At 40.5% G+C, this 19,374-nt stretch overlaps 1 long non-coding RNA gene across 1 annotated transcript; it reads right to left on the bottom strand.

Annotated features, from left to right (window-relative positions):
* Positions 1 to 460: 460 nt before the first annotated feature.
* On the bottom strand, positions 461 to 14,833 carry LOC123519345. Its single transcript, XR_006678994.1, has 2 exons — positions 14,714 to 14,833; positions 461 to 552 (listed from the first exon to the last, which is right to left on the bottom strand). It is a non-coding gene; the product is annotated as an uncharacterized LOC123519345 (long non-coding RNA).
* Positions 14,834 to 19,374: the final 4,541 nt, after the last annotated feature.

Raw genomic sequence — 19,374 nt, 5'->3', positions numbered from 1 at the left:
TGTGTCCCTTGTGTCCCTGAGACTAACAATTAGTCGTATGTTGTATCTATGGTGGTGTTTGCTTGATTTAGGTTGAACCAATACTAAAGTGTGCTTATTGTGTTGTACAGTTTTGTGCATGAGAAGTGAATGTTATTACCTTGAGGTTTTCCTATTACACTTGTGTGCAGTTTGTATTGCTTTGCTTTACATTGTTTTTGCTTTGCCTCACTGATTATATTCATATCCTTGACCAAATATACTTTATTGCCAGTCTAACTGGTTTTCATGAATGGAAAGACAATGGTATGATCACGTCATTCCTACCCATTATCCTGATAATTACTCAAATGTCAATTTTTCACTGCTTAACTTTTTATCTTTTTTTTTCAAAGTAATCCCTTTGGAAGAGAATTAAGGGTTAAGACACATTTCAAACTAAGTTGGGCCTCCCACCTTGTTGTTATTTTATGAGAGCCCCTTGTTTGTTTGTTTGTGTTGCCTTAGGTTAACACCTTTATCATGTAAGACACAGTTTCCCTTACAGTTTTGATCATCACTAGGATTGAGAGACTAGAGTACCCTGACATAGTTTTCTCTTCAACATTTTTAGAACAATAACAACAATTATTATGAGACAAAGCATGATTAATACATTGAAGTATTCATTATTGTTTAAATATCATATTTAGATACTAAACATGAAATAAAAACATAAATAAACCATTGTTTTTTCCTGCTACCTTTATTGTAAGTGTTGACTCAACACACTACAAAAAGGTACATACACACATACTGTGTATGTACCTTTGGGCATGTGTATATTGGACTAAGGACTCCACCCTCTGGTTTTCCAAGCTCAAAGACTTCCTCAGAGGAGACTGCACCTTGAAACCAAACCTGTGCTGTTCTATTGTACAAATAGTCCCTGATCCACCATAATAATCTACCTTTTACACCTTTGAGAATGAGTTCGTCTATAATAATAACATCTTTGTTGGCCCAGTCGAAGGCACCCTTGAGATCAACGAAAGCTCTAAGGCTAGTATTAACGCTTTGGCCACTAGGTATACGATAAAGGAAGATTAGAACATGGCTAAGGGATAGCTGGCGTTGGGTAGCCTGTACGTGACGGAGAAGCAGAGACGAGGGAAGGGAGGCGGAAGGTTGAAGGTAGCCCGGCAGTGGCAGGGTGGATGGGACAAGGGGGAGTGTGTGGCGTGAGGATAACAAGCAGTTAGCAGCGTCTTGTTCCATGTCCCTGTGCGAAAGTATGGCAAGAAAACAAATCGAGTGCGGTATATAATTAATCTCCCGAAGACAGCCGAGGTGATCCCACACCAGCTGAATAAATCCTCGGCCTTTTGTCTTGTGGCGGCGGGCGAGTGAGGTGCCTTGTGTGTGTGTGCGCGTGGCGTCGCGGTTAGTGACGTGATACTGTGATGGTGTGCGTTAGTTTATCCTATTGAGTGCGTCTTCCTCGCGTTGGATTTGGTAAGTTGAGGTGGTTATTTAAGCCTCATTATCACAGCAATAAAATATTAAGCATTAACCTGAACCACGTGACTCCTATACTGATCTCCGTTAATAATGAAATACTAGCTTTGATAAGCACACCACACTAACTCTCTCCTTCTCTTCTTTACAGGTGAGTACCCGTATCACAGGTCACACCGTGGGACTGTCACCGCTGGAGCAACCCTTCGGAATAAAGTAAAGTACGTTAATTACGGTTTGCTAGGCGTTAGGTGTTAAGCATAGGGCGATAGGCGGCGCGGCTAACCATTCTCTTCCAGGTACATGTTAATTATCTAGTCTTCCCCAGTAATGCCTTGGTTAGCGCACCGTGGCGGCGATCCAGGAGCCTCGTGCTGGTGCTGGTGGTGGTGGCGTGGCTGGCTGGCTGGCTGGCTGTCTGTCTGTGGCGGGCGTGCACGTGCTATCATATGGTATGTGAATGATTGAGTTTAGTAGGGTTAGTGAAATGATGGCCCTTGACATTCATTCCCAATGCTTGTGGGTCTATTAACTGTTTTCGGTGAGCAGTGACTGTGCGGCGGCAGGGGTGAGGAAGGGAGACGTGAGGGGCGGCCAGGTGGTGGTGGACAGTGACAAGCCTACACGAACATAGTGACAATAGCCATGATAACAACGAAAAGAACAGCGTGTGTGTAGCCTCGGTAAACACGGACACAAGATGGGTTAGGATGTGTGTGTGTGTGGCTGGGGGTGAGTGGGTACCTACTGCTGGTGACGGCAGCAGCCAAGACCAGCCGCATTCTTCACCAGCAGCAAACGTAAGTAACATATTGGTGTAAGTCATCATTTCACGGTGCTGTCATGTCATAATAATCTAACGTTGGTAACCTCCATAACAACATATCAGTGAACTAACACCTGCAGGTACTTCAAAAACCCCAATAATTCAAGCCTTCAATATGTAAACAAGCTAGCCCTCTGACCCGTCACCTCTTTCTCAAGCCATTATCTGCCTCATCTCTCACTCAGCACAGGCCAGACAGGTCACAAAGTGAAGCTACAGATGTACTCTTTCATGTTCGTCGTTGAAATATATCAGCAATTGTCTAATTTGTGTGTGAAGGGAAGGGGACTGGGATGTGACGTCACGAGCCGCCATGTTGTGACGTCATCAGCGGCTCGCGCCCAAATGTCCTGCCGGTCCCAGACTGTCGATCTCCCCTATTATTTATATTTGTCTCTGTTCATTTATTTCGAGTCACAAGAACCTTTTGACGGTTTCCAATGATAGTGGGTTGTTTTTTGCGTGTGTTCCATGCCTGAGTTGAGTGAAGTGCGGTGATTTATAGAGTGTTTGGGAGTCAGATGAGAGGGCGAAAATACGCTAAAATTTTTCCCCTCGCTGTGAGTGATTTTTTATTTGAGGTTGTAGCGAAGCGTTTGTGTTTTCCAAGAAAGGTTTATGATGGAAAAAGTGTGAAAGGCTCCTGATAAGTTAAATATGTGGACTGTAAGATTGGTTTGTAGCCGTGTTAAAATGTTAAACAACGTCGTTTTTTAAATGTTTATTTTTCTAATTGAGCGTGTTGGCGGGTTTTGATATTTTGAAATGATGGTTATAATTTTTGAAAAGCGTTATCAATCCTGTTGAAGGAAATTGGTGGACTTTGGAATTGTTTTTATGCATGTCGAAGTGTTAACACTTTATTTATTGTGTTTTTTGAAATATTTTCATTATTCCTCATTCCGGTAATATTTTTATATTTTAGGAGTTAGTTTTGATTGGTAACAAGTCAGAATTTCTATATTAGCGGTGTCCAGCTGCCTTTTTGGGAATCCTCATTTTCAAAATGGTTTGCGTAACGTATATAAGTGACATCTTCAAGGGGGGCGGCCCCCAGCTGGACTCAGACCCACATCCCGCTCCTGGCCGGAGGACGTGGAGTGGTTGGTGTGTGTGTGTGTGTGTGTGTGTGTGTGTGTGTGTGTTTGTGTGTGTGTGTGTGTCTTCGTTATCAAGGAGGAGCCCGCCCACCTGACCCAACCCAACACTCGGTCCCAACCGAAGGGTGGGTTTGTGGTAGGGTGGATGGTTGTGGTTGTGTGTGTGTGTGTGTGTGTGTGTGTGTGTGTGTGTGTGTGCGCGCGCGCGTGCGTGTGTGTGTGTGTGTGTGTGTGTGTGTGTGTAATAATAATAATAGTAATAAATAGTTTATTGAGACAAGCACACAATCATTCACAAATAAGCACCACTCCAATGCTTACCATAAACTAATTTGAAGCAATATCCCACTCAATTAAAAACTCAAGAAAACTGCTTGTTCAGCTTTATATTCACCCTCGCGTTGGATCTGGTAAATTGAGGTTGTTATTTAAGCCTCATTATCACTGCAATAAAGTACTAAGCATTAACCTGAACCACGTGACTCCTATACTGATCTCCGTTAATAATGAAATACTAGCTTTGATAAGCACACTACACTAACTCCCTCCTTCTCCTCTTTACAGGTGAGTACCCGTATCACAGGTCACACCGTGGGACTGACACTGCTGCAGCAACCCTTCGGAATAAAGTCAAGTACAAATTACAGTTTGCTAGGCGTTAGGTGTTAGGCATAGGGCTAACCATTCTCTTCCAGGTACATGTTAATTATCTAGTCTTCTTCAGTAATGCCCTGGTTACTTTTGGCTAAAATAAGCATCTTGTGTGTGTGTGTGTGTGTGTGTGTGTGTGTGTGTGTGTGTATGTATGTGTGTGTTTATATGTATTTACCTAGTTGTAATTTTACAGGGCCTGGGATTTATGTTCGTGTGGCCCCGTCTCCATATCTTCACTTATCCAATCTTACTTTAAAAGTATGCACACTCGTTGTAGACACTACTTCTTCATTTAAACTGTTCCACGTCTCAATACATCTTTGCGGGAAACTATATTTTTTAACATCTCTCAGACGTGTGTGTGTGTGTGTGTGTGTGTGTGTGTGTGTGTGTGTGTGTGTGTAAGTAAGATTATTATTATTTTTTTTACAGGTCTAATTAATACTTATTTCTTACAGGTCAAACTAATATCTCTCCTTTTCTCTGGCAGGACAAACTAATCTTTCTAAGTTCTTTAAACATATAGTGTTATTCATGCGTTTTTCCTGTTTTTTTGTGTTTTGGTGCGAAAAAAAAAAGAAACGCTTTTTTCCCTCTTTCTTTGGTTTCTCTATATTGCTTTGTTTTCTTCAATTTTATCGTTCTGAGGCATAAAAATGTAAAATGACTTGAATATAAAAAAAATTTCAATCGATAATTTTTTTTTTTTCATAAAACATTTGAAAAACATAAATAAGACATTATAAGAAATATAATGTTTTGCCTGCTTTTCTGAGTTTTGGTGCATAAAATGCTGGAAAATACCAAAATAACCTGTTTTTGTTAATATGCATCTTAACATACAGTATTTCTGATTTTCCTTCCCCAAACTCCACTTGATTTACCACTATCTCCTTCCTTAACATCATCATGACTCCTCCTCCTCCTTTACCCACTCTGTCTCTCCTCCATATATAATACCTTTTATCTATGTGTATTTTTATTGCCTCATTTAACTTTGTTTCCACCAGGCATACAATATCTGGTTCTTCTTTCTTTATGTAATCTCTTAATTCTAATTTACTAGATAAAATCCCATCTATGTTTGTATGCATCATTTTTAATCTCATGTTCTTATAATTTTTAGTTAAACTTGCACCATTCTTTTCTCTTCTTTCTCTTTTATATACCATTTCCTTATCCTGTCTCCTATAATTCTCCAAAAAAATGCCGCCTTCTCCTCCTCTGACCTTTCATTATTTTTTTCTCTTGCTTCTGCCACCAGTTCATTGTGTCTCTTCCTTTCCTCCTCGTTTCTGTTTTTCTTTATATATATATCTTTGCAACCTTCTGTTTCTCTGAGTTTCGTTTTTCTATATAGTACTATTTCTGCTGCTGCTTGTGATTTTAGTAATATCTTAATTGGTCTCACTGTTCCTTCTTGATATGGTTCCATTCTATGGATTTCTTCTACTTCCTCTTCTAAGTTATGTCTATCCTCGTCATTCAGATGTTTTAGTAGGTCTTTTACTGATTTCATTTCGTCTTTTTCCCTTCTTGGTCTATATTTAACATTTTTTTCTTTCAGTCCAAAACTAATTACACTTCTTTTTTTCCGCAATTTCTCTTACTAAATTTTCTTTTTTCTTGAGGACTCCTATCATTTTGCTTGTCATATTTTCATCTCTTTCTTTTAACTGTTCTTGAAATACTTCTTGAAATGATTCCTTGTCTTTCTTATCTTGGATTCTCCATGCTTGTACTTCTTTTTTAATCACGTCTTGTACTCTTTCTTCTTCTTTGTTAACTAGATCTTTTAGCTTCTCTTTTTCTTTCTCGGCTTTACCGAGTCCTTCTTCCATCAATTTTATATAGTTCGCTGTTTGCACTTTTAATTCTTCATTTTCGGTTCTTAGCCTAGTTTCGTTTTCTTCCACTCTTTTGATCCTTTCTTTCAATTTCTGGAGCTCTTTATCCTGTTCTTCATTCTCTTTCATTCCCATACTCTCCTTTATCAATTTATCTAATTTATGTTTGATAGTCAAGGCTCTATCAAATAGTGAAGTTTGCGTCGTATCAAAGCCTTCAAATTCTCTTTCTCCCTCACCAACATTGTGTGTATTTACCTAATTGTATTTACCTAATTGTAACATACGGGAAAAGAGCTATGCTCGTACTGTCCCGTCTCCATATCTACTAATGTCCAGCTTTTTCTTAAAATCATGAATATTCCTTGCGTTGACCACTTCCACGTCTAAACTATTCCATGCTTCCACCCTTCTATGAGGGAAGCTATATTTTTTCACATCTCTCCTATAAGTGGCCATTTTTAGTTTTTTCCCATGCCCTCTCGACATTCTTTCATTCCACATACACAGATCTTCCCTATCCATTTTTTCCATGCCAATCATCACTCTGTATATTGCTATCAGGTCTCCCCTTTCTCTTCTGTTTTCCAGGGTCGGAAGTTGCATTCTGTTCAGTCTGTCTTCATAAGTCAAATCTCTTAAGTCAGGCACCATTTTTGTTGCAGCCCTCTGTACTTTCTCTAGTTTCCTTATGTGTTTCTTTAAGTTCGGAGCCCACTGTATTGTTGCATATTCAAGCCTCGGTCTTATCATTGCAGTAATTATTTTCTTCATCATTTCTTCATCTAAATATACGAACGCCACTCTTATGTTCCTCAATAAGTTCAATACTTCTCCAATTATTTTGTTTATATGTCTCTCTGGCGATAGGTCATTGGTAATTGTCACCCCAAGGTCTTTTTCTTCATGACTGGTTTTATGTCTTCATTTCCTATCTTGTACATACTCCTGATTCTTCTTTCACTCTTGCCAAACTCTATTTTCTTGCATTTTGTCGTGTTGAACTCCATTTGCCATGTACAGCTCCATTTCCATATTCTGTCCAAGTCTTCCTGGAGTAGTTCGCAATCTTTGTCACATCTCACTTTTCTTAACAATTTTGCATCGTCTGCAAATAGGCTCACATAACTGGACACCCCATCCACCATGTCATTTATGTAGACCGCGAACATTACTGGTGCCAACACTGATCCCTGTGGAACTCCACTCTCCACCAAGCCCCATTCTGATGGTCTGTCCTTAATTATTGTTCTCATTTCTCTTCCTACCAAAAGTCTTCCATCCATTTTAGTAAACTGCCATGCACTCCTCCTACCATTTCAAGTTTCCAGATCAGTCTCCGGTGTGGTACCTTATCAAAGGCCTTTTTTAAATCCAGATATATTCCATCAGCCCAACCATCTCTTTCCTGTATTACATCTATCACCCTCGAACAGTAACATATCAGGTTTGTCGTGCATGAACGCCCTTTTCTAAAACCAAATTGACACTCACAAAGTATGTCATTTATCTCCAAGAAGTCTGTCCATCTATTCTTCACCACCCTCTCACACATCTTAGCTACCACACTTGTAAGTGACACTGGTCTATAGTTCAATGGGTCTCTCTTGTTACCTGATTTATAAATTGGGACAATGTTAGCTCTTTTCCAGTCTTGGGGCACTACACCTTCCCTTAATGAGGCATCAATTACTTCACAAACTTTTTCTGCCAGTTGCTCCCTGCATTCTCTTAAAATTCATCCTGATACCCCATCAGGTCCCACAGCTTTTCTCACTTCTAAACTCCCCATCATATTCTTGATCTCCTCCACAGTTACTTGAAACTCCTTCATAATCCCCTTCTGTTCCATTACCAGTGGTTTGTCAGAAGCAGTCTCCTTTGTGAATACCTTCCGAAAGCATCCATTCATAGCCTCTGCCATTTCCCTGGGATCCTCACTGCATACTCCATTTACTTCTAAACTTTCAATACTTTCTCTATTTTTGATGTTGTTGTTCACATGTCTGTAAAAAAGCCTTGGTTGGTCTTTACATTTATCAATTATATCCTTTTCTTGTTTCTTTCTTTCTTCTCTTCTAATCAACACATATTCATTTCTTGCTCTTTTGTAACTTTCCCACTGCTTAATCCGTCTTTTCCTTCTCCACCTCTTCCATGCATCCTCTTTTCTTGTTCTAGCCTTTTCACATCTATCGTTAAACCAGTCCTGCTTTCCAACTTCTCTATGTTGTCTTATTGGTACAAATTTTTTCTCACCTTCTTTGTATATTTTTATAAATTCCTTCCACTTTTCATTTGCTCCCTTAGCACTCTTGAATTTCATCCAATTTGTCTCTTGAAAGAATTTCTTTAGGTTTCCAAAATCTGTCTTGGCATAATTCCATCTTCCCACTTTATATTCTTCATTTCTTGTAGCTTTCTCTTCATCTATCACCTTGAACTCCAAAACTGCATGATCACTCTTTGCTAAAGGGCACTCCACCCTCATCTCCTCAATGACCATTGGCTCTGTACTAAAGACCAAGTCCAGTCTTGACGATGCTCCCTCTCCTCCAAACCTAGTATCTTCTTTGACCCACTGAGTTAACACATTTTCCATTGCCAGTGTCAATAGTGTATTTCCCCATGTTGTCTCTGATCCTTCCATTGACCAGTCCTCCCAACACACCTCTTTACAATTAAAATCTCCCATCATTATAGTTCGTTCACAGCCACCCAACATTTCTTCCAGACATGTTCCTGTATCACTTATCATTTCTTCATATTCCTGTACTGACCATGCATTAGTCTTAGGTGGTACGTACACCGCTATGTAGTGCCTCTTTTTTCCTTCATTAGTTTCTGCTCTGATCTTTAGCACTTCTGCCTTTCCCATACCTTCTTTCACTTGATCCACCTTTATATCTTTTTTAACCAGCAACATCACTCCTCCTCCCATCTTACCTACTCTATTTCTTTTCCAAACATTATATTTCCCTTCTCCAACCATCATCAGGTCTTCTCCCTCTCTCAGTTTTGTTTCAGTAAGACCCACAATATCTGGGTTCTTGTCCCTCAAGTAATCGTTGAGTTCTAAAATCCCCGATATCACTCCATTTATGTTGGAATGTGTGTGTGTGTGTGTGTGTGTGTGTGTGTGTGTTTGTGTATTTACCTTCATAATTTCTTTGTCCATGTAGTGAAATGCTCTTCCAATATTCCTTAGCAAATTATATATTTCTCTAAAAATTCTATCAATATGGCTTACTGGTTGATTGTTTTCTTCCATCGTCACTCCTAAGTCCTCTTCCTTTTTAACTTTCTCCAGTTCTACTCCATCTCCCATCTTATAGATTCCCACAGGTCGTCTTTCACTCTTTCCCATTTCCATGACATGGCTTTTCACATTGAATTCCATTTCCCACTTTTTACTCCATTCCCAGATCTTATTTAGGTCTTCGTGCAGATTTCACAATCCTCTTTTCGCTTTATAACTCCGCAGTTTCGTATCATCTGCAAACAGATTTATGTAGCTGTTCACTCCTTCTGGCATGTCGTTAATATGAATGTGTGTTTATGTGTTTGTGTATTTACCTAGTTGTAGTTTTACAGGGCCTGGGCTTTACGCTAGTGTGGCCCCGTCTCGACATCTACACTTATCCAATTTTTCTTTCAAACTATGCACACTCGTTGCTGACACCACTTCTTCACCCAAACTGTTCCACGTCTCAACACATCTTTGCAGGAAACTATATTTTTTTTAACATCTCTCGGACATCTTCCCTTCCTCAGCCATTTACTATGCGATCTTGTTGTTTGAATGTCATATTCTTCTCTCAGTCGAACCTAACCTCGTAATTTTATTTATTTATTTATTTATTTTTAACTAACCTAATAAAACCTAACCAAATATTTGCAGGTCCGCAGAAAACGACACGCCGATTTATTTGAAGTCACCACACCCATTTTGTCCACCGCCATCACCAGCACCAGGTCTTCCTTGTCTATTTTTTTAGTGCCATTGACTATCTTGTACATTGTTATTAGGTCCCCTCATTCTCTTCTATCTTGTAAGATTGGCAGTCACATTTCCTTCAGCCATTCTTTGTATATTAGGTCCTTTAGTTCTGGCACCATCTTTTTCAGCAATCTTCTGTATCTGTTCTAATCTTCTTATATCCTTTTCAGAACTCGTGGAGACCACACCACAGCTGCATATTCCAGCCTTGGGCGTATCATGCTTGTGATGATTTTTTTCATCATATCTTTGTCCATGAATTGAAATGTCATTTTTATATTTGTCAACATTTTACATGATAATCCAAATATCTTGCTTATGTGTTTTTTGGGTTCAGATTTTCCTGTATAATCACTCCCAGATCTTTTTCCTCTTTAGTCTTCATTATTTGTTCCTTATCCATCAGGTAGTTCCATACTGGTCTTCTCCTACTCTTTCTTAGTTCCATTACGTGACATTTCTTGGCATTAAACTCCAATTTCCACATCCTGCTCCATTCATAGATCTTGTTTATATCTTCCTGTTGTAACAGCAAAACGTCCTCCCTGGTTTTGATAACTCTTAGCAGCTTTGCATCATCAGCAAATAGATTAATATAACTGTTTACCCCATTGTGAATGTCGTTTACATAAATCTGGAACATAATGGGGGCTAACACTGACCCTTGTTGCATTCTGCTGGTTACTTAACCCCAGGTTGAGTATGTATCTCTGATCACAGTTCTCATTTCCCTGTCCTTCAAATAATCCCTTATCCATTCTGGTAAGGTTCCTTGCAATCCTCCTATGTTCTCTAGTTTCTAAAGTAATCTTTCATGAGGGACTTTATCAAAAGCTTTTTTCATGTCCAGGTATACTGTGTCCACCATCTGTCTCTGCTTTCCAGTCCTTCTGTAACTCTCGAGTAGAAGCTTAATAAGTTTGATACACATGACCGTCCTGTCTTGAACCCAAATTGTCTGTTCTATATGACTTTTTCTTCTTCCAGATGTTTAACCCATTTTTCTTTGATAATTATTTGACACAACTTCCCCAAAATGCTTGTAAGTGACGCTGGTCTGTAGTTTAGTGGTTTAGTTGCCTTTTGTCCTTTAAATATCGGTATTACCTTGGCTGTCTTCCATTCTAGTGGAACTTTCACTTCATTTAGTGAACTTGTAATTATTTCCCAAATTGGTGTGTATTTACCTAATTGTATTTACCTAATTGTAACATACGGGAAAAGAGCTATGCTCGTGTTGTCCCGTCTCCATATCTATTAATGTCCAGCTTTTTCTTAAAATCATGAATATTCCTTGCGTTGACCACTTCCATGTCTAAACTATTCCATGCTTCCACCCTTCTATGAGGGAAGCTATATTTTTTCACATCTCTCCTATAAGTGGCCATTTTAGTTTTTCCCATGCCCTCTCGACATTCTTTCATTCCACATACACAGATCTTCCCTATCCATTTTTTTCCATGCCAATCATCACTCTGTATATTGCTATCAGGTCTCCCCTTTCTCTTCTGTTTTCCAGGGTCGGAAGTTGCATTCTTTTCAGTCTGTCTTCATAAGTCAAATCTCTTAAGTCAGGCACCATTTTGTTGCAGCCCTCTGTACTTTCTCTAGTTTCCTTATGCGTTTCTTTAAGTTCGGAGCCCACTGTATTGTTGCATATTCAAGCCTCGGTCTTATCATTGCAGTAATTATTTTCTTCATCATTTCTTCATCTAAATATACGAACGCCACTCTTATGTTCCTCAATAAGTTCAATACTTCTCCAATTATTTTGTTTATATGTCTCTCTGGCGATAGGTCATTGGTAATTGTCACCCCAAGGTCTTTTTCTTCATGACTGGTTTTATGTCTTCATTTCCTATCTTGTACATACTCCTGATTCTTCTTTCACTCTTGCCAAACTCTATTTTCTTGCATTTTGTCGTGTTGAACTCCATTTGCCATGTACAGCTCCATTTCCATATTCTGTCCAAGTCTTCCTGGAGTAGTTCGCAATCTTTGTCACATCTCACTTTTCTTAACAATTTTGCATCGTCTGCAAATAGGCTCACATAACTGGACACCCCATCCACCATGTCATTTATGTAGACCGCGAACATTACTGGTGCCAACACTGATCCCTGTGGAACTCCACTCTCCACCAAGCCCCATTCTGATGGTCTGTCCTTAATTATTGTTCTCATTTCTCTTCCTACCAAAAGTCTTCCATCCATTTTAGTAAACTGCCATGCACTCCTCCTACCATTTCAAGTTTCCAGATCAGTCTCCGGTGTGGTACCTTATCAAAGGCCTTTTTTAAATCCAGATATATTCCATCAGCCCAACCATCTCTTTCCTGTATTACATCTATCACCCTCGAATAGTAACATATCAGGTTTGTCGTGCATGAACGCCCTTTTCTAAAACCAAATTGACACTCACAAAGTATGTCATTTTTCTCCAAGAAGTCTGTCCATCTATTCTTCACCACCCTCTCACACATCTTAGCTACCACACTTGTAAGTGACACTGGTCTATAGTTCAATGGGTCTCTCTTGTTACCTGATTTATAGATTGGGACAATGTTAGCTCTTTTCCAGTCTTGGGGCACTACACCTTCCCTTAATGAGGCATCAATTACTTCACAAACTTTTTCTGCCAGTTGCTCCCTGCATTCTCTTAAAATCCATCCTGATACCCCATCAGGTCCCACAGCTTTTCTCACTTCTAAACTCCCCATCATATTCTTGATCTCCTCCACAGTTACTTGAAACTCCTTCATAATCCCTTTCTGTTCCATTACCAGTGGTTTGTCAAAAGCAGTCTCCTTTGTGAATACCTTCCGAAAGCATCCATTCATAGCCTCTGCCATTTCCTGGGATCCTCACTGCATACTCCATTTACTTCTAAACTTTCAATACTTTCTCTATTTTTGATGTTGTTGTTCACATGTCTGTAAAAAAGCCTTGGTTGGTCTTTACATTTATCAATTATATCCTTTTCTTGTTTCTTTCTTTCTTCTCTTCTAATCAACACATATTCATTTCTTGCTCTTTTGTAACTTTCCCACTGCTTAATCCGTCTTTTCCTTCTCCACCTCTTCCATGCATCCTCTTTTCTTGTTCTAGCCTTTTCACATCTATCGTTAAACCAGTCCTGCTTTCCAACTTCTCTATGTTGTCTTATTGGTACAAATTTTTTCTCACCTTCTTTGTATATTTTTATGTGTGTGTGTGTGTGTGTGTATTTACCTAGTTGTATTTTACGGGAGGGGAGCCTATGGTGGTGTTGTCGCATCTCTGTATCTCAGTGTCTAATTTTGTGTTCAAGTGGTGGTGGTGGACTTTGCACACACCACCTCTCTGTCCAGTCTGTTCCATATATCTATCACTCTCTCTGTCTTCAGTCTCTTTCTCACCGTCGAAATGTTGCATCCCTTTCTATATTTTATCGCTATTTTCATGGTAACTGTTTTACTGATCTTGCTAACTGCATGCCTCCCTTCCTCCTGCGGCCACGCTGCACAAGGCTTTCTTCTTCCTCTCATGCTTATTCTGTCCAACTCTCTAATGCAAGTGTTAACCAGTACGCTCAATCATTCATCCCTTTCACTAGTAAACTCTGGAACTCCCTCCCTGCATCTGTATTTCCGAATTCCTATAACTTGTCTTCTTTTAAGAGGGAGGTATCGAGGCATTTGCTCCCCTAATTCTGGCTGACAGTTTTGGCACTTTTTGAACTCTTTGGAGAGCCAGCGCTCAAGTGGGCCTTTTTCTAACTTTGTTTTTTTTGCCCTTGGCTGGCTGGCCCTCTTCCCTACATTAAAAAAAAAAAAAAAAAAAAAGTTTTTCTTGAAGTCTCTTCTGTAGTTGTCTTTTGTGAGTTTTAGTCTATGTCCTCTTGTGTACCTTGTGTCCCTCTTCAGCAGGTCCATCCTATCAGGAAGCTCCATATTATTAATTATTCTGTAGATGGTCGACAGGTCGCCTCTTTCTCTTCTCTGCTCCAGTGTTGGTCAGTCCAGTCTCTTTTCATACGTAAGAGCCGACGAGGTTGGGGCCAGTTTGGTGGCCGCTCTTTGTAGCCTTTCAGTTTTGGTGATATTCTTCCTGGTGTGAGGTGACCACAGTACTGCTGCATACTCCAGTCGTGGTCTAATCAAGGATGCCAATAACTTTTTCACCATATCTTCATCAATATATGTGAATGCAATTGTAATATTTCTCAGTAAGTTGTAGGTCTCACCAACAATTTGATTGATATGTTTATTGGGGGACATTTCCTTTGTTATGAGAACTCCCAGGTCCTTTTCACTTTCCACCTTCTTAATCTTCTCTTCTCCAAGTCTGTATTGTCTTGTTATCCTATTTTTGCTCTTCTCAAATTCCATTATGCTACATTTGTTAATGTTGAATTCCATCTCCCATCTTTTCCTCCATTCCCATAGTCTATCTAAATCCTGCTGTAGAGTTCCACCATCATCGTGCGAGCCAACTTTCTTCAAAAGTTTTGTGTCGTCTGCAAAGAAACTCGTGAAGCTTTAATTTGTGTATGGGTGACTTTTGACGTGCTGGAACGCATTCCTTACTATTACATGTTGTAGTGGGTTCGGTATACGGTCATTTTGATTTACGCTAAGGTTTTCAGGAACGCACGTGTACCGTATAACAAGGACTTACTGTATATTGTTATGATATTGTATTTTTGATTGATTGATTTCAGCTTCAATATGGCCTGTGAAGGAAAAGGTATGCAATCTATTTTCTGTATAGCATGTTTATTGTTAAGTCCTCGTTTGTTAGTGTGTCGTGCATGAATACCTTTTTTCGACCTAACAATTAGTCGTATGTTGTATCTATGGTGGTGTTTGCTTGATTTAGGTTGAACCAATACTAAAGTGTGCTTATTGTGTTGTACAGTTTTGTGCATGAGAAGTGAATGTTATTACCTTTAGGTTTTCCTATTACACTTGTGTGTAGTTTGTATTGCTTTGCTTTACATTGTTTTTGCTTTGCCTCACTGATTATATTCATATCCTTGACCAAATATACTTTATTGCCAGTCTAACTGGTTTTCATGAATGGAAAGACAATGGTATGATTTTTTTTTTCCTGAATTGAAACATGTTTGTTTGCATTGATGTAGGATACCTAGCTATGTGTTAAAATGCCTAATGTATATTTGACTTGCTTGTGTGATCAACTATGTAGCTTTTGTCTGCATGTACACCAATTTACTTTTCTCTATATATACCTTACTTCTTTTGCTTGTTACATTTATTGTGTATGGTTCAAAAAACTGAAATTCACTCAACATGTTGTGTTCCATTATAATCATTAGTGACTCAAGTATTTTCTGTTCTGTGAAACTAAGCCCCTCCTACACGTCATTCCTACCCATTATCCTGATAATTACTCAAATGTCAATTTTTCACTGCTTAACTTTTTATCTTTTTTTTTTTTTTTTTTTTTTCAAAGTAATCCCTTTGGAAGAGAATTAAGGGTTAAGACACATTTCAAACTAAGTTGGGCCTCCCACCTTGTTGTTATTTTATGAGAGCCCATTGTTTGTTTGTTTGTGTTGCCATCATGTAAGACACAGTTTCCCTTACAGTTTTGATCATCACTAGGATTGAGAGACTAGAGTACCCTGACTTATAGTTTTCTCTTCAACATTTTTAGAAAAATAACAACAATTATGATGAGACAAAGCATGATTAATACATTGAAGTATTCATTATTGTTTAAATATCATATTTAGATACTAGACATGAAATAAAAACACAAGTAAACCATTGTTTTTTTTTCTGCTACCTTTATTGTAAGTGTTGACTCAACACACTACAAAAAGGTACATACACACATACTGTGTATGTACCTTTGGGCATGTGTATATTGGACTAAGGACTCCACCCTCTGGTTTTCCAAGCTCAAAGACTTCCTCAGAGGAGACTGCACCTTGAAACCAAACCTGTGTTGTTCTATTGTACAAATAGTCCCTGATCCACCATAATAATCTACCTTTTACACCTTTGAGAATGAGTTCGTCTATAATAATAACATCTTTGTTGGCCCAGTCGAAGGCACCCTTGAGATCAACGAAAGCTCTAAGGCTAGTATTAACGCTTTGGCCACTAGGTATACGATAAAGGAAGATTAGAACATGGCTAAGGGAGCTGGCGTTGGGTAGCCTGTACGTGACGGAGAAGCAGAGACGAGGGAAGGGAGGCGGAAGGTTGAAGGTGGGAGCCCGGCAGGGTGGATGGGACAAGGGGGAGTGTGTGGCGTGAGGATAACAAGCAGTTAGCAGCGTCTTGTTCCATGTCCCTGTGCGAAAGTATGGCAAGAAAACAAATCGAGTGCGGTATATAATTAATCTCCCACCAATCTCATCTTTTTCTTAGCGCTGAAATGTGTCTCGGTGAGCACAAAGTTAGTGTGATCTTATAGTGAGGTGTGGATGTGAGGGCGTGAGGTGGGAGTGTGTCAGCCAAAGGAAGGGCAGCACATTCGAAGACAGCCGAGGTGATCCCACACCAGCTGAATAAATCCTCGGCCTTTTGTCTTGTGGCGGCGGGCGAGTGAGGTGCCTTGTGTGTGTGCGCGTGGCGTCGCGGTTAGTGACGTGATACTGTGATGGTGTGCGTTAGTTTATCCTATTGAGTGCGTCTTCCTCGCGTTGGATTTGGTAAGTTGAGGTGGTTATTTAAGCCTCATTATCACAGCAATAAAATATTAAGCATTAACCTGAACCACGTGACTCCTATACTGATCTCCGTTAATAATGAAATACTAGCTTTGATAAGCACACCACACTAACTCTCTCCTTCTCTTCTTTACAGGTGAGTACCCGTATCACAGGTCACACCGTGGGACTGTCACCGCTGGAGCAACCCTTCGGAATAAAGTAAAGTACGTTAATTACGGTTTGCTAGGCGTTAGGTGTTAAGCATAGGGCGATAGGCGGCGCGGCTAACCATTCTCTTCCAGGTACATGTTAATTATCTAGTCTTCCCCAGTAATGCCTTGGTTAGCGCACCGTGGCGGCGATCCAGGAGCCTCGTGCTGGTGCTGGTGGTGGTGGCGTGGCTGGCTGGCTGGCTGGCTGTCTGTCTGTGGCGGGCGTGCACGTGCTATCATATGGTATGTGAATGATTGAGTTTAGTAGGGTTAGTGAAATGATGGCCCTTGACATTCATTCCCAATGCTTGTGGGTCTATTAACTGTTTTCGGTGAGCAGTGACTGTGCGGCGGCAGGGGTGAGGAAGGGAGACGTGAGGGGCGGCCAGGTGGTGGTGGACAGTGACAAGCCTACACGAACATAGTGACAATAGCCATGATAACAACGAAAAGAACAGCGTGTGTGTAGCCTCGGTAAACACGGACACAAGATGGGTTAGGATGTGTGTGTGTGTGGCTGGGGGTGAGTGGGTACCTACTGCTGGTGACGGCAGCAGCCAAGACCAGCCGCATTCTTCACCAGCAGCAAACGTAAGTAACATATTGGTGTAAGTCATCATTTCACGGTGCTGTCATGTCATAATAATCTAACGTTGGTAACCTCCATAACAACATATCAGTGAACTAACACCTGCAGGTACTTCAAAAACCCCAATAATTCAAGCCTTCAATATGTAAACAAGCTAGCCCTCTGACCCGTCACCTCTTTCTCAAGCCATTATCTGCCTCATCTCTCACTCAGCACAGGCCAGACAGGTCACAAAGTGAAGCTACAGATGTACTCTTTCATGTTCGTCGTTGAAATATATCAGCAATTGTCTAATTTGTGTGTGAAGGAAGGGAAGGGACTGGGATGTGACGTCACGAGCCGCCATGTTGTGACGTCATCAGCGGCTCGCGCCCAAATGTCCTGCCGGTCCCAGACTGTCGATCTCCCCTATTATTTATATTTGTCTCTGTTCATTTATTTCGAGTCACAAGAACCTTTTGACGGTTTCCAATGATAGTGGGTTGTTTTTGCGTGTGTTCCATGCCTGAGTTGAGTGAAGTGCGGTGATTTATAGAGTGTTTGGGAGTCAGATGAGAGGGCGAAAATACGCTAAAATTTTTCCCTCGCTGTGAGTGATTTTTATTTGAGGTTGTAGCGAAGCGTTTGTGTTTTCAAGAAAGGTTTATGATGGAAAAAGTGTGAAAGGCTCCTGATAAGTTAAATATGTGGACTGTAAGATTGGTTTGTAGCCGTGTTAAAATGTTAAACAACGTCGTTTTTTAAATGTTTATTTTTCTAATTGAGCGTGTTGGCGGGTTTTGATATTTTGAAATGATGGTTATAATTTTTGAAAAGCGTTATCAATCCTGTTGAAGGAAATTGGTGGACTTTGGAATTGTTTTTATGCATGTCGAAGTGTTAACACTTTATTTATTGTGTTTTTTGAAATATTTTCATTATTCCTCATTCCGGTAATATTTTTATATTTTAGGAGTTAGTTTTGATTGGTAACAAGTCAGAATTTCTATATTAGCGGTGTCCAGCTGCCTTTTTGGGAATCCTCATTTTCAAAATGGTTTGCGTAACGTATATAAGTGACATCTTCAAGGGGGGCGGCCCCCAGCTGGACTCAGACCCACATCCCGCTCCTGGCCGGAGGACGTGGAGTGGTTGGTTGTGTGTGTGTGTGTGTGTGTGTGTGTGTGTGTGTGTGTGTGTGTGTCTTCGTTATCAAGGAGGAGCCCGCCCACCTGACCCAACCCAACACTCGGTCCCAACCGAAGGGTGGGTTTGTGGTAGGGTGGATGGTTGTGGTTGTAGTGTGTGTGTGTGTGTGTGTGTGTGTGTGTGTGTGTGTGTGTGTGTGTGTGTGTGTGTGTGTGTGTGTGTGTGTGTGTGTGTGTAATAATAATAATAGTAATAAATAGTTTATTGAGACAAGCAGCTCTGTAGCTGAAAATAAACATTTTACAGGAGAAATATCTTAATATTACATGCTTAAAATTAATCACAAATTTAGTCAGTGTCCACGAGTTAGTTATTTTGATTATTTTGGGCACTGCACTGTTTTTGTATGTGTGTATCCGGGCCTGGCACGTATGGGGAGCGGCTTCTGGTGGCAGACACTGTGGCAGGGAAGGGGAGCTGCCGGAGGGAGTAGGCTCCTGTGGCGCCAGTGGAGAAGCTTTGTGGCGAGCTGGTGGAGGTGGTGTTGGTAGCGAGTCTGAAGGGTGGTGAGGTGTAGGGTGTGGAGGGCCTCCTGGTAGATAGTGTAGTCGTGTGTATGTGTGTGTGTTTTCCTAAGATTAAGCTTTGTGTATTGTATCTAGTCTTTCCCAGGAATGCCCTGGTTAGCGCACCGTGGCGGCGATCCAGGAGCCTCGTGCTACTTGTGGTGGTGGTGGTGGTGGTGGTGGCGGTGGCGTGGCTGGCTGGCTGGCTGGCTGGCGGGCGTGCACGTGCTATCATATGGTACGTGAATGATTGAGTTTAGAACGGTTAGTGAAATGATGTACAGTTTCTTATCACTTTTTCAGTTTTATT

This window comes from Portunus trituberculatus, chromosome 45 (genome assembly GCF_017591435.1).
Source record: "Portunus trituberculatus isolate SZX2019 chromosome 45, ASM1759143v1, whole genome shotgun sequence".
NCBI classification, from domain to species: Eukaryota; Metazoa; Arthropoda; class Malacostraca; order Decapoda; family Portunidae; genus Portunus; species Portunus trituberculatus.
The sequence above is the reverse complement of the archived record's forward strand: the minus strand, read 5'-3'. Positions and strand labels throughout refer to the sequence as shown.